Source organism: Triticum dicoccoides, chromosome 6A (genome assembly GCF_002162155.2).
Source record: "Triticum dicoccoides isolate Atlit2015 ecotype Zavitan chromosome 6A, WEW_v2.0, whole genome shotgun sequence".
NCBI lineage: Eukaryota > Viridiplantae > Streptophyta > Magnoliopsida > Poales > Poaceae > Triticum > Triticum dicoccoides.
Genome location: NC_041390.1, coordinates 43,034,141 through 43,044,337, shown reverse-complemented (window position 1 = coordinate 43,044,337; position 10,197 = coordinate 43,034,141). Strand labels below are relative to the sequence as shown.

Genomic DNA, 10,197 nt, shown 5'->3' with positions numbered 1-10,197 from the left:
ATCCCCCTCTCTCTCTCCTTCGCAGGAAGCGGAAGCCATGGCCCTGGACCTCCATGCCAGATCGCCGCCCCGCGCCGGCCGGCCATCGGAGCGCCGCCGCCGGACCAACGCGCCGCCCTGCCCTCCTCTCCTTCTTCCCTCCCTTCCTCTGGTTCTATTTCTCACATCCCTCTCTCTCCCCCCCCTTCACAGGAAGCGGAAGCCATGGTCGTTGGATCTCCATGCCGGACCGCCACCCCACGCCGGCCGGCTACCGGAGCGCCGCCTCCGGACCAACGCGGGTTGCCACGCTGGACCGCAAGCGGATGCACTGGTTGTGCTCGACGGAGATGGGCCCTGTGTGCGTGCCCCCGCAGCCTGGACGAAACTCCAGCGAGGCCATGAGCTCCCGATTCCCAACCCGGGCGTAGGAGCGTACGGGAGCGCCGTCGTGGATCTTGCGCGTCCTAGGTCCGCCGAGGCCACGGGCTCCCAAGCCGGGCATAGGTGCGTACTGGAGCAACGCCCGCCTCGGCGAGGTCCTCCTGCTTCTGGAGGAGGCGAACAAGCCGAGCCAAGCCATGAGGCGCCCGTGGCCAACACAGTGTATCTTTCAATTGAACTATCTGATGTTTTTTCTACGTATCTGTGTCATTGACCATTGTCTAGAGTGTGATTTCACACGTTTGTTTTCAGCCAATCATCTATGAAGCGCGACCTTTCATGCTTGAATTCTACAATATCCACTGATGAATTTCATGCTTTTAGTGAACCTCAACAAATTCATGGAAAACGTATTTAATTTTGCTCATCTGATTCGCTTTGCTGCATTATTAGTATGCCTGCTAGACTCCAAATTCAAACCTATAGCCTATAATAAACCCCAGTTTTTTTAATCAAGTTTAAACATTTCAGTTCCGTTTTTGGGTTGGAATTTATCAGTGGCCATGTAAGACTGGAAATTGCTCACCACGTGTTCCTTAATGTATATTGTGCCAATAGCTATTAAACCTTCGATATGCTGGAGGGTGATGAGGTGACATGGAGCTAAACATAGATTGAAGATTCTGTCATGAGTTCCTCAGAGAAGATAGAACAAATGAGTATGGAGATCCAGCTGTTAAAGACGCCGAGGGACAAGAACATTCAGGAGTTGTTCGCCTAATGGGTTGGTGAGAACAAGAATACAGTTAACATCATCACAGAGCCCTGCACATCTCGCATGCGAGGCAGTATGTCCCTTTTTCTTTAGCACAACTCATATGTCTCTTCCTACCGGGGAGCGTTCGTAATACTTTGCCTGATTCTATTATGGATTACCCATTTTGTTTACAAGTTGACGTACTTATTAATTTGGTGTCGTATTAACTACACCGGAGTCTGTTCTTGTGCAAAGGAAATTAGATTGGGATTGGCCGCACATCTTAAATGCATCTAGAAAATTAACCACAGATAGATTTCACTCTTATCGCCCTTCTATTCAATACATTTTGATTGCTGAAATTTGAAACAATGACCAGGTTCTGTAGGAAGCACAAGAAAGTGGGTATGAAAGCTATGAGACGATGGCCAATACAGATATTGACAGGGCTGGAATATCATTAGAGTCCGGCGCCAACGAATATACATAGCGACTTAAAGTGTGACAATATATTCATAAATAGTCCTGATGGAACAGTGAAGATCGGCGACTATATGGTCTGGCGATATTATTGCATCAATGGAAAAAGCAAAGTGTCAAAGGTGTGTGACATTGTGTTTTTCTGACAGCTACGGATCTGTGAAAATATACCTATTCTATTTACTGTGGATACACTCTCAGGTTACTTTGTTTAAAAATTTATTTTAGTCGTGTACTAACAACCATTGTGTTAAAATGCAGGCGCATTAGACTTTATGGCACTAGAACGCTTCACTGGCAATACAATGAGTTGCTTGGGTATTCCAATCCCCTTCGCAGCCTCTTCTGTCAATCCAGCAGCACACCGCTGCCCTTCGCATCCTCCCTGCATCACTGCAACTGGGCCGTGCTCACATCGTCTGCGGTTACATGCGCAATCTCTGCGCTCGACGCTGCCTCCACCGAGATTCATTGCAAGGTCTGTTCATAGCCACGGTTCCTGCTCCGTACCATTGTTGATGCTCCTGTTAATGGATAAGTGTCCAACAAAATTACCTGCAGGGTGCCTGAAACGCCCACTGCTGGGTACATGCATACAACAATTATGCCATGTCTTCCCTATTCGATCGGTCGCACATGTATGTTTCTTTTCCTTCTTTGTTTAGTTTTAAAGAAAAGATTAATTTCTGAACTCACCATATTTTTATACTATATATAAGCATGGATGACTAGAATAGTTGATTGTCAGTTCACTTATATTTCTCCTATGGAAAGGAGCATCAGTTTTACGCATGCTTCCCGGGTCCTTGGTGAGAGGCCTCTGTGATGTTATTCTTTTAGGTAAGCTTTACTCAGGTTGCTACTCATGTCACAGTGTCTGTAATTTAGCTAGAGTCAGGTTCAGAGTTATTGACTGAATTTTTGGGGCACAACCATCAAGCAACCTGAGTAAAGCTTACCTAAGCCAATGATTTTGTTCTTTTAGCTAGAGCCAGGTTCAGAGTTGTTCACTCTGGATTTTTTGGGCACAACCATCAAGCAAGCTAGCACGTATTGTTTAACTGAAGCAAAGGGCAGCTAAGCTATTAATGCTTCATTCTTTGTTCTACACAAATGCCGCTACTATTTGTATTTGATCTGAGAAAAGGTGCAACCAATTGAAGTTATTTTGAAGAATCTGCACCTGAGTATATATATGTTCTGATTTTATAGCCTGCAGAGTCTGTAGAGTAAAGTTTGTACATTTTGTGAATCGCTTTGTTCCGCTTTCCCTTGGTGTATAGTCTATACTGTATCAGATTATTTACTATGTGCAGATTTGTTTGTGCCATTGCCGATCATGTACTTCATTCTGTGCTTGGAAGCATAGTCTCATCATATCCCCTAGATCTGTATAAGTATATTTAGCTCACATACACTTGGCATTTGTTCTTCAAAAGGCGATGTCCTCGATGCTGGACTCCTGGTAACAGTTTATTACATGTTATTTCTTTTTTTGGTGAGTCTTTTCTTGAGATTTAGGATTATGGAGTTAACGGGTGTTACTTTTGACCTGCTAATACAACTGCGTTAAACTTTTTGCTCTTCGAAAGCAACTATGTAAGTCTGACGCTAACATAATGTTTACTGCTAAAATACTTCAGTAGGTATAACTTAGAGTCAGGAACACAAGTAGAATTTCATAGAAATCTGTCTAGCTCCTGTAGATGAAAGACTTCCTACAAGTGAGCTCTTGAATAACTCTTACCTCCAGGAAGATGAGGTCTATTCCAGCGCCTTCAATTTCAGTCTCTCTGGTCTCAAGTGTGACTGAAGATGGGTGGCAATCTGCAAGTTTCGTGCTTTGGAAGGGTGAATTCTTACTGAAAAATCATATGTATCTTACCGACCATATTAATTTATTGCTAAGGTTTACTCATACCAGTGGTAAATATAGCACTGAAGAAACTTTTAAATCAAACTTTACTTCAGTCTTTAATGACACTACGAATTATTTCAGGCTGTTTAAAGAATGCCGAGTTGTCAAGCGAGGAAATGCAGTGGCTGGCGTTGCCGGGCATGGGACGACGTCTCTAGGCTCCTGCCTGAGGCAAGCCTCTCCGGCCTCCTCGGATGCCCTCTACGAACTGGCACTGCGTATGATGGTCTCCTCACCTAGCACCTAGGTTGACCTAGCCACCGCCATCGAAGCGGAGAGTTGACAACATATGTATGATTGTTGGACGTGTCAGTCCTGCCATTGACATGTTCAAAACTATGAATTGAGTGATTACAAATATGCTTTGATCAATGAAATGAAAGGATGTTCTGTTACATCTTGTTGTGCAGATATAGGGCTTGAATTATTTTTGAACGTATCATCTTGGCCCTATAATAAAAAAGCGAGTGTGGGAGTGCGCGACCAGTTGCTACCAGTATCAAGGTGCACTTGATGTGTAGTTATCAGTCAATGAGAACCATAGAAAAATGGAGGCATACACTCTAGGAGTATATATCCGCTCCCCAAAAAAGGGTGTGCTATATATTGAATGGTTCAATATAGGTCAGTGAGTTTGAGGCAACAAAAAGCTTTAGAGCTAAAATCAATAGGAAAGGGTATTTGTTTCTTAAGATGTTTTTTTGATAAATGTAAAAAAATTTGAATTAGTTAGTTAGTAATAAGAGAGAAAAGGAGACCATGACTTGATTGTCTATTTATCCTTGCTCCATATTCGAAGTTTCTGCCAGCTGCTGTCGTCAACCTACCCTTGCATGCCATCTACTTCCAATTCACTTTTGCGAGAGGTGCATGCCCGACCGTCGACATTGATGCATCCTCTCACTCAACATCGTGTCTCCGCAGGATGGAGCTTAGATCGGTGAACCGCATAATGGTCAACAAAGAGGCAGAAAGTAGATGATTTTGACGCTTTCGATGGTGCATGCGGAGATATTTTTCACCTTTTGCCTATAGCAACACACGGGTCTTCTGCTAGATGAGACTAGGGCGAAGCCCACCGTCATTATAAATTTTCATAATTACAAGTCGGTGTAGGAAGGGGCTCATGAAAGCCGCGTGCTAGAGTGTGATGACCAATCCCCGGTTCGGCCGTTGGCGCCCATCAACAATGCACAACAGATCAGACTTTGAGTGACCCTCCACAACCCAAGTCCTTGATCCCGCTCATGGTAGTGAAGCACTGCGATGGCCGCCAATGACACCCTACTCAGGGTGCTACTTTCCACGACGGCCTCCATGTTGTCACTGTAGCGGGATGCGTGAGACCAAGTGTAGGGAATAGCTTGCGGAGAGCGATCCTCATGTCCAGCTCGACAAGATTAGTTTTTAATGTTTTAAACATTCCATTGTGATTGCACGTTAATGACATGTGTGTCGCAATGGCTGGGATTGACGAAGTCCAGACATGTTGTGATTAGAGGACACTGCGGTAATCGCCGGTGGTGAGGGACTAAGAAAAGTGGTGACACGGTGTCGGTGAGGGACTAAGACAAGTGGTGACACGGGTGAGACACCGTGTTGAAATAGAAGACGTTGAATTGTGGGGGTCTTGAGCCGTATTTATCGGGCCCGTTGCAACGCACGGGCATGTTTACTAGTAGGATATAATAGGTAGGATTATAGTTTCTCTTCGTCCTGCAGAGCGATCTTACTTTTCTGATTGTATTTGCGTGACCAACACCGATGCCTGACATTGAAGGTTGTTGAGCATGATCCGGCGGCCTGCAATACCAGGTTGAGGGACATGCGCGGTTGAAGGACATCCCCGCAAGCAGGGCACCATTGACTTACTGCCTAAGCTCCAGCAGGGTGCGCTTGGTCGTGGCCAGTAGGCCTGGTCGATCTGGTAGATGTGAAGATTGAGCCTGCCGTGCTCGCGCGGCTATCCAGGCGCAAGACGGTGACTGTGGCGTCCTCGACCACCACGAGGGAGGCCGCCGTCGAGCGCAGCTGCAAGGACGGGCCAAAGACATCGCACCTCCGGGGACAAGTTTTTGTTGCAGACTTGGGCGATCCACAGCGAGAACGACAGCCAGAATTGGGGGGCTGTCACCGCCTACCGTTCTGTCAAATCAGCCACCGCTGGTAGCTGCCCTATCGAGCATTGGCGTCTACAAAGGATCTCTATGGTAATGGTACGACTGTGTCATTGTAAGTCTCCCAACCTATCACAGTACATAAATCAAAGGCATGTTGAATTCGTTACAAATCAGGAGGTAGGTAAATGATCTCTCACGGTCTCACCCAAAATAATCTCTATGAGCATGATCCATTTTTCAGCCAAATTATTGAGCATAATGTAAATTAAGGTAATACTATTATTGTGGTATTCTGCTGCGGGAGGAGCTCATTGGTCTGAGCCTCACGTTCCAGGTAAGTCCATTAGGTATACCTGCATCCAATTCTGCTGTGATGTTCAAGCTGTAAAGCTAGCATGGTAGGAATCAGATGTGCAGGTGAAATGGTCATCTCGACTAGAATGTATGCCAACTAATTTAATATGAGTGAGTATGTAAATCATTTTTACTACCAATAATGGTTCTTTGCTGGTAAAGCGAATAGCTAGCGATATCGCCATATTGTGCCTCGGATGTTATGGTTTCAATCATATAGAGTCCTCGGCTGCCGGGGTTACTAGACCATTACGTTAATAGTTTAGCACATGAGGAAAATCTAATTTTTAAGTATGAGAAATCCCATTGAATTAAGCATGATTGCGACAGAGCACTCAATAAATTATATATGTTTTGTAATTTTTCAATTGTCACTGCATTACGTGATTTCTGCAATATATATAGTCCTATTGTAAATATCTCATTGATGATAGGTCATTTTATCCAGTCCTATATACATATCTATTCTCGCCTTACACACCTTTTTGAGTGTGTATGATCTACCACATCACATCTATTTTATCGAAACTATCATGGTATGCACTAAAAATTCTCCTTAACAACGCACGTGTCTCACTCAAATAGTTGATCATCGTTACCTATATTTCTTTTAACATGAGAATATACCAACTCCATATGCAACCATGCATGGGAAAACATCCATTTCAACTAGCATTCATTGGGAAAAATCGTCGTTTTATAAAAATTATATTCAATAATGATTGTACAACTGTACAATAATCAAATGATTAGGAATATCTGTTTTTATTTAACTTTCGGTTCATATTATAAATCTAAATATACATGTTTCATACAACCAAATATGACTGAAATATTTTGCAAACAATTCCCGCAGCAACGCGCGGGGTATCATCTAGTTTATTATAATGGTCAACAACCAATACATGGACCTAACTTCAGGATTAATTATCTCCCTTTCTACAAGAGGAACAATGGTAATTGTGGGAGGGGAGACATTACGAACTCAAGACAGGTCACCGGCCATTTTCAGGTCACTCTGCATTTGTTTGTTGCATCCAAACCCAGTAGGGCTTGTACCGATGCAGGTCCATAAACTCTGAAGTTGTTTGATTTGAAGTGCTTTGCAAATTCTTCTAAATGAAACTATATATTACATGGTTTAAATCTGAGTGCACTGCTTGTTATTACTCGCTCCGCAAAGTAATACAAGAGTGTTCAGATCACTAGTAATCTAAACACTCTTATATTTCTTTACCGAGGGAGTACATCGCAGCTCAATAAACCCAATTGACCTGTACTATGATTTGAATTTGTTGGTATAAGCTTCTCACATTGCATTAGTTACTGGTACTACCACGCTACTGCTGGCGCCCCCGAGCAAGCCAGGGACAAAGCCAAGAGAGAGCAGGCATAAAGAGAAACCTCCAAGACAGCCGGCGAGCGAGCCGAGGTGGTCAAAAGTCAAAGCGAACGTTTCTGCTGCTGGCTCTCCCGAGCAATACAGGGACGGACGGTCAGCAATATAGTGGAAGAAGCCAAAAAGGAGGAGGCATTAAGAGAGACCGTCCAGGAGACTTCTAATAAGCCAGAGGTCACACAGACGGGCGCTTCTTTGCGCCAGCAGTGTGACAGAGGAGAAACGCCACCCTCTCGTGTATAAATAGGAGCAAGGCAGAGGTCGCACAGCATCCAGTACGAAGATACCTTCCTGCCTCCAATTCCTCTTCCTCTAGCCAGCCTGGGAGAGTGAGCGAGAAATTGTTAACAATGGATCTAAGTGACAACCAGATTCAGATCCTCGAGAGGTTGATCAAGCACCATTCCTACAGCTTATTTTTCGTGTCATATTTTCATGGTCATCCATGGGCACAGTTCAAGGTTTTCATCATCTTCTTCTTTTTTCAAACTGCAGTGTTTTCATGGAGTGCCCCAACCCCGATGAGGACCAGCGCGCTCATCTCGGTCGTGAGCTTCGCGTGGAGCCCCAGCATATCAAACTCTGGTTCAAGAACCGCCGTGCCCAGATGAGGAGGGTATGAACTCGATCTCCTTTCAATTTTTCCAAGGTTTTCAGTTTTTCCGCCTAGTGATGATGGAATGTAATGGTATCTCGATGTGGTGTTTGTGGTCGACGGCATTGTAGGCTAGGCACGAGCAGGTGGACAACCACTTATCTGACTCGGAGAATGACGAGATTGACTCGGAGAAAGACGAGATCCACTAAGACAACTTCGCGATGTGGGTTTGTGGATCGAGGGCTGATCCATGCCCTAGGTTTTTTTTCCTTCAATCTGTTTGTTCTAAATAACGCGCCATAGAACTGCCTGCAAGCACGCGGTGTGCGCTGAGAGTAGGTCTCGACGGCAAACATGTTTGCGTCGAGTCCATGTGTCAGGTTGGGGTCACTCCCGCTTCTACCGCGTCGTGAACCGAGTCATGGGATGGCATGGCACATCGGATCACACGTGATAATAGTGGAGCCGTAGATCATGCATGCACGATCTGATCCGTGGGATGGCACGAGTCATTAGGAACGTGGTGTGTGTTTAGGTTGGTCGTGCAACGACCCTTCTTTCTCTCTGTATTCCAAGTAAAAAAGCTGTAGCAAGTTTTCGTGGCATCAAATTCCATGTTTACTCTATGTTTGCTAGTGTGTAAAACCTTGGATGTGTCCAGCTAATTGCGTAAGTACTCTTGAGTTGCTGACAAACATTCAGTATCCCACGTGCTCTTGGCCATGTGAAGATGTCGGACAGTCCGAAGAAAGGTGCGCCAAATGCAACGATCTCCAATGGCAAGGAGGTCAACCTCCGTTTACCAATCATACAGCATGTAGTGCGCGAATTTGGGGATCAACACAATGGCCAATATGTTGAGCCGGACGAACTACTTACGGAGACTCAGGTTATGCTACAAACGCGTGACCTATGTACGGTGATGGATGACCACTGCTGGATGCCATCGAATGCCAACAAATAGGTTCCTAGAAAAAGGGAAACAAAAGAAATTAAACTCATTTATTTCAATTCGATAAGTTTGTGCACTAGAATTATCCAATTGAACAAAATAGGCCCAGACCAAAACTGTTTGAAAATAGAGAGCAGACCGATCTAAGCAAGAAATCAGATGATAATGCATTATTCAAGCAAATGTATTAATCAATTGATAATCTTGTAGGATTAAGTGCAAGCAATCAACAAGCAACCAAAAGAACAAAAAAGCTTGGGTACATATGGGATGTATGTGTGCTTGTCCATTTTTCCTATGCATGAGGTCGGCCTTAGCCCTGACTTTCGTTGTCAAAATAAAAAAAATGCACTTTCAAGTTTTAAATGAGGCAATTGGTCTTACTGTTTATCAAAAATATTTCCACTCCACTTTATATATGAATAATACAGTTCAGCACATACAACACAATACAACACTATGCCGCAACACACGCGCTAAATGCATTATACAAGGATGCTGAGGAACAACAACACAACTCCAAGAAAATGACTCGTGCGGGTGGACACCATTTGGGTTCATTGGCAATTGCAGATGGCATGCCCTTGTTCCTCCAGGAGGCATCTGCTCCGGGGGAAACCCTAGATCTGGGTCTCTCTGGTCGGATGATGACGAAGACTTGTGTCATTCTCTCTCCTGGTGGCACTGTCTTGGAGTAGGTACTGACTGGAGGGGCCAAGAGATGGAGCGGTGTTGCATCTACCGCATCAAAAACGGTGGGTCTCAGCGGCATGGCGCGGTAGAGTATCGGCGTTGGAGGTGGGTTGATGGACGCGCGCAAGCTGGAGGCATTGTTTGTCATCACGGTGGCGGCGACGGCAGTTGGGCCTGGCAAGGTCATTGCAAGGATCCCTCTTGAAGATGGGACGACGGTAGATGGCAGCGCAGGATCCTAGAGCACATGCATGCAATGTGCATTATGGGTTTGCTAGGTCGGTTGGTGCTCTCGGCTCGCAGGCGGCGACTTCATGAGGCTACCGAATTAGATGATGTGCTTTGGTGCGGTCAGGGTTCATCATCAAGCTTATAGGTATAGCGACAGAGTTCGTCAGAAAGGTGGCTTTGGATTGATCCTTGTATTTATTTTGTCAGTCTCTGTTTAATAATTTAATAAAGATGGATGAGTGCATCGTTCGATACAGAGGCCGGGAGTTATTCTCCTTTAAAAAAAGGAAAACTCCAAGAAAATGGCTCGTAGGATAGAGATCACATTTCTT

The 10,197-nt window shown here is 44.8% G+C and overlaps 1 pseudogene; it reads left to right on the top strand.

Moving 5' to 3' along the window:
- The first annotated feature begins 221 nt into the window (after positions 1-221).
- Positions 222-1,919, top strand: LOC119315601 (annotated as a pseudogene).
- The last annotated feature ends 8,278 nt before the right edge of the window (positions 1,920-10,197 follow it).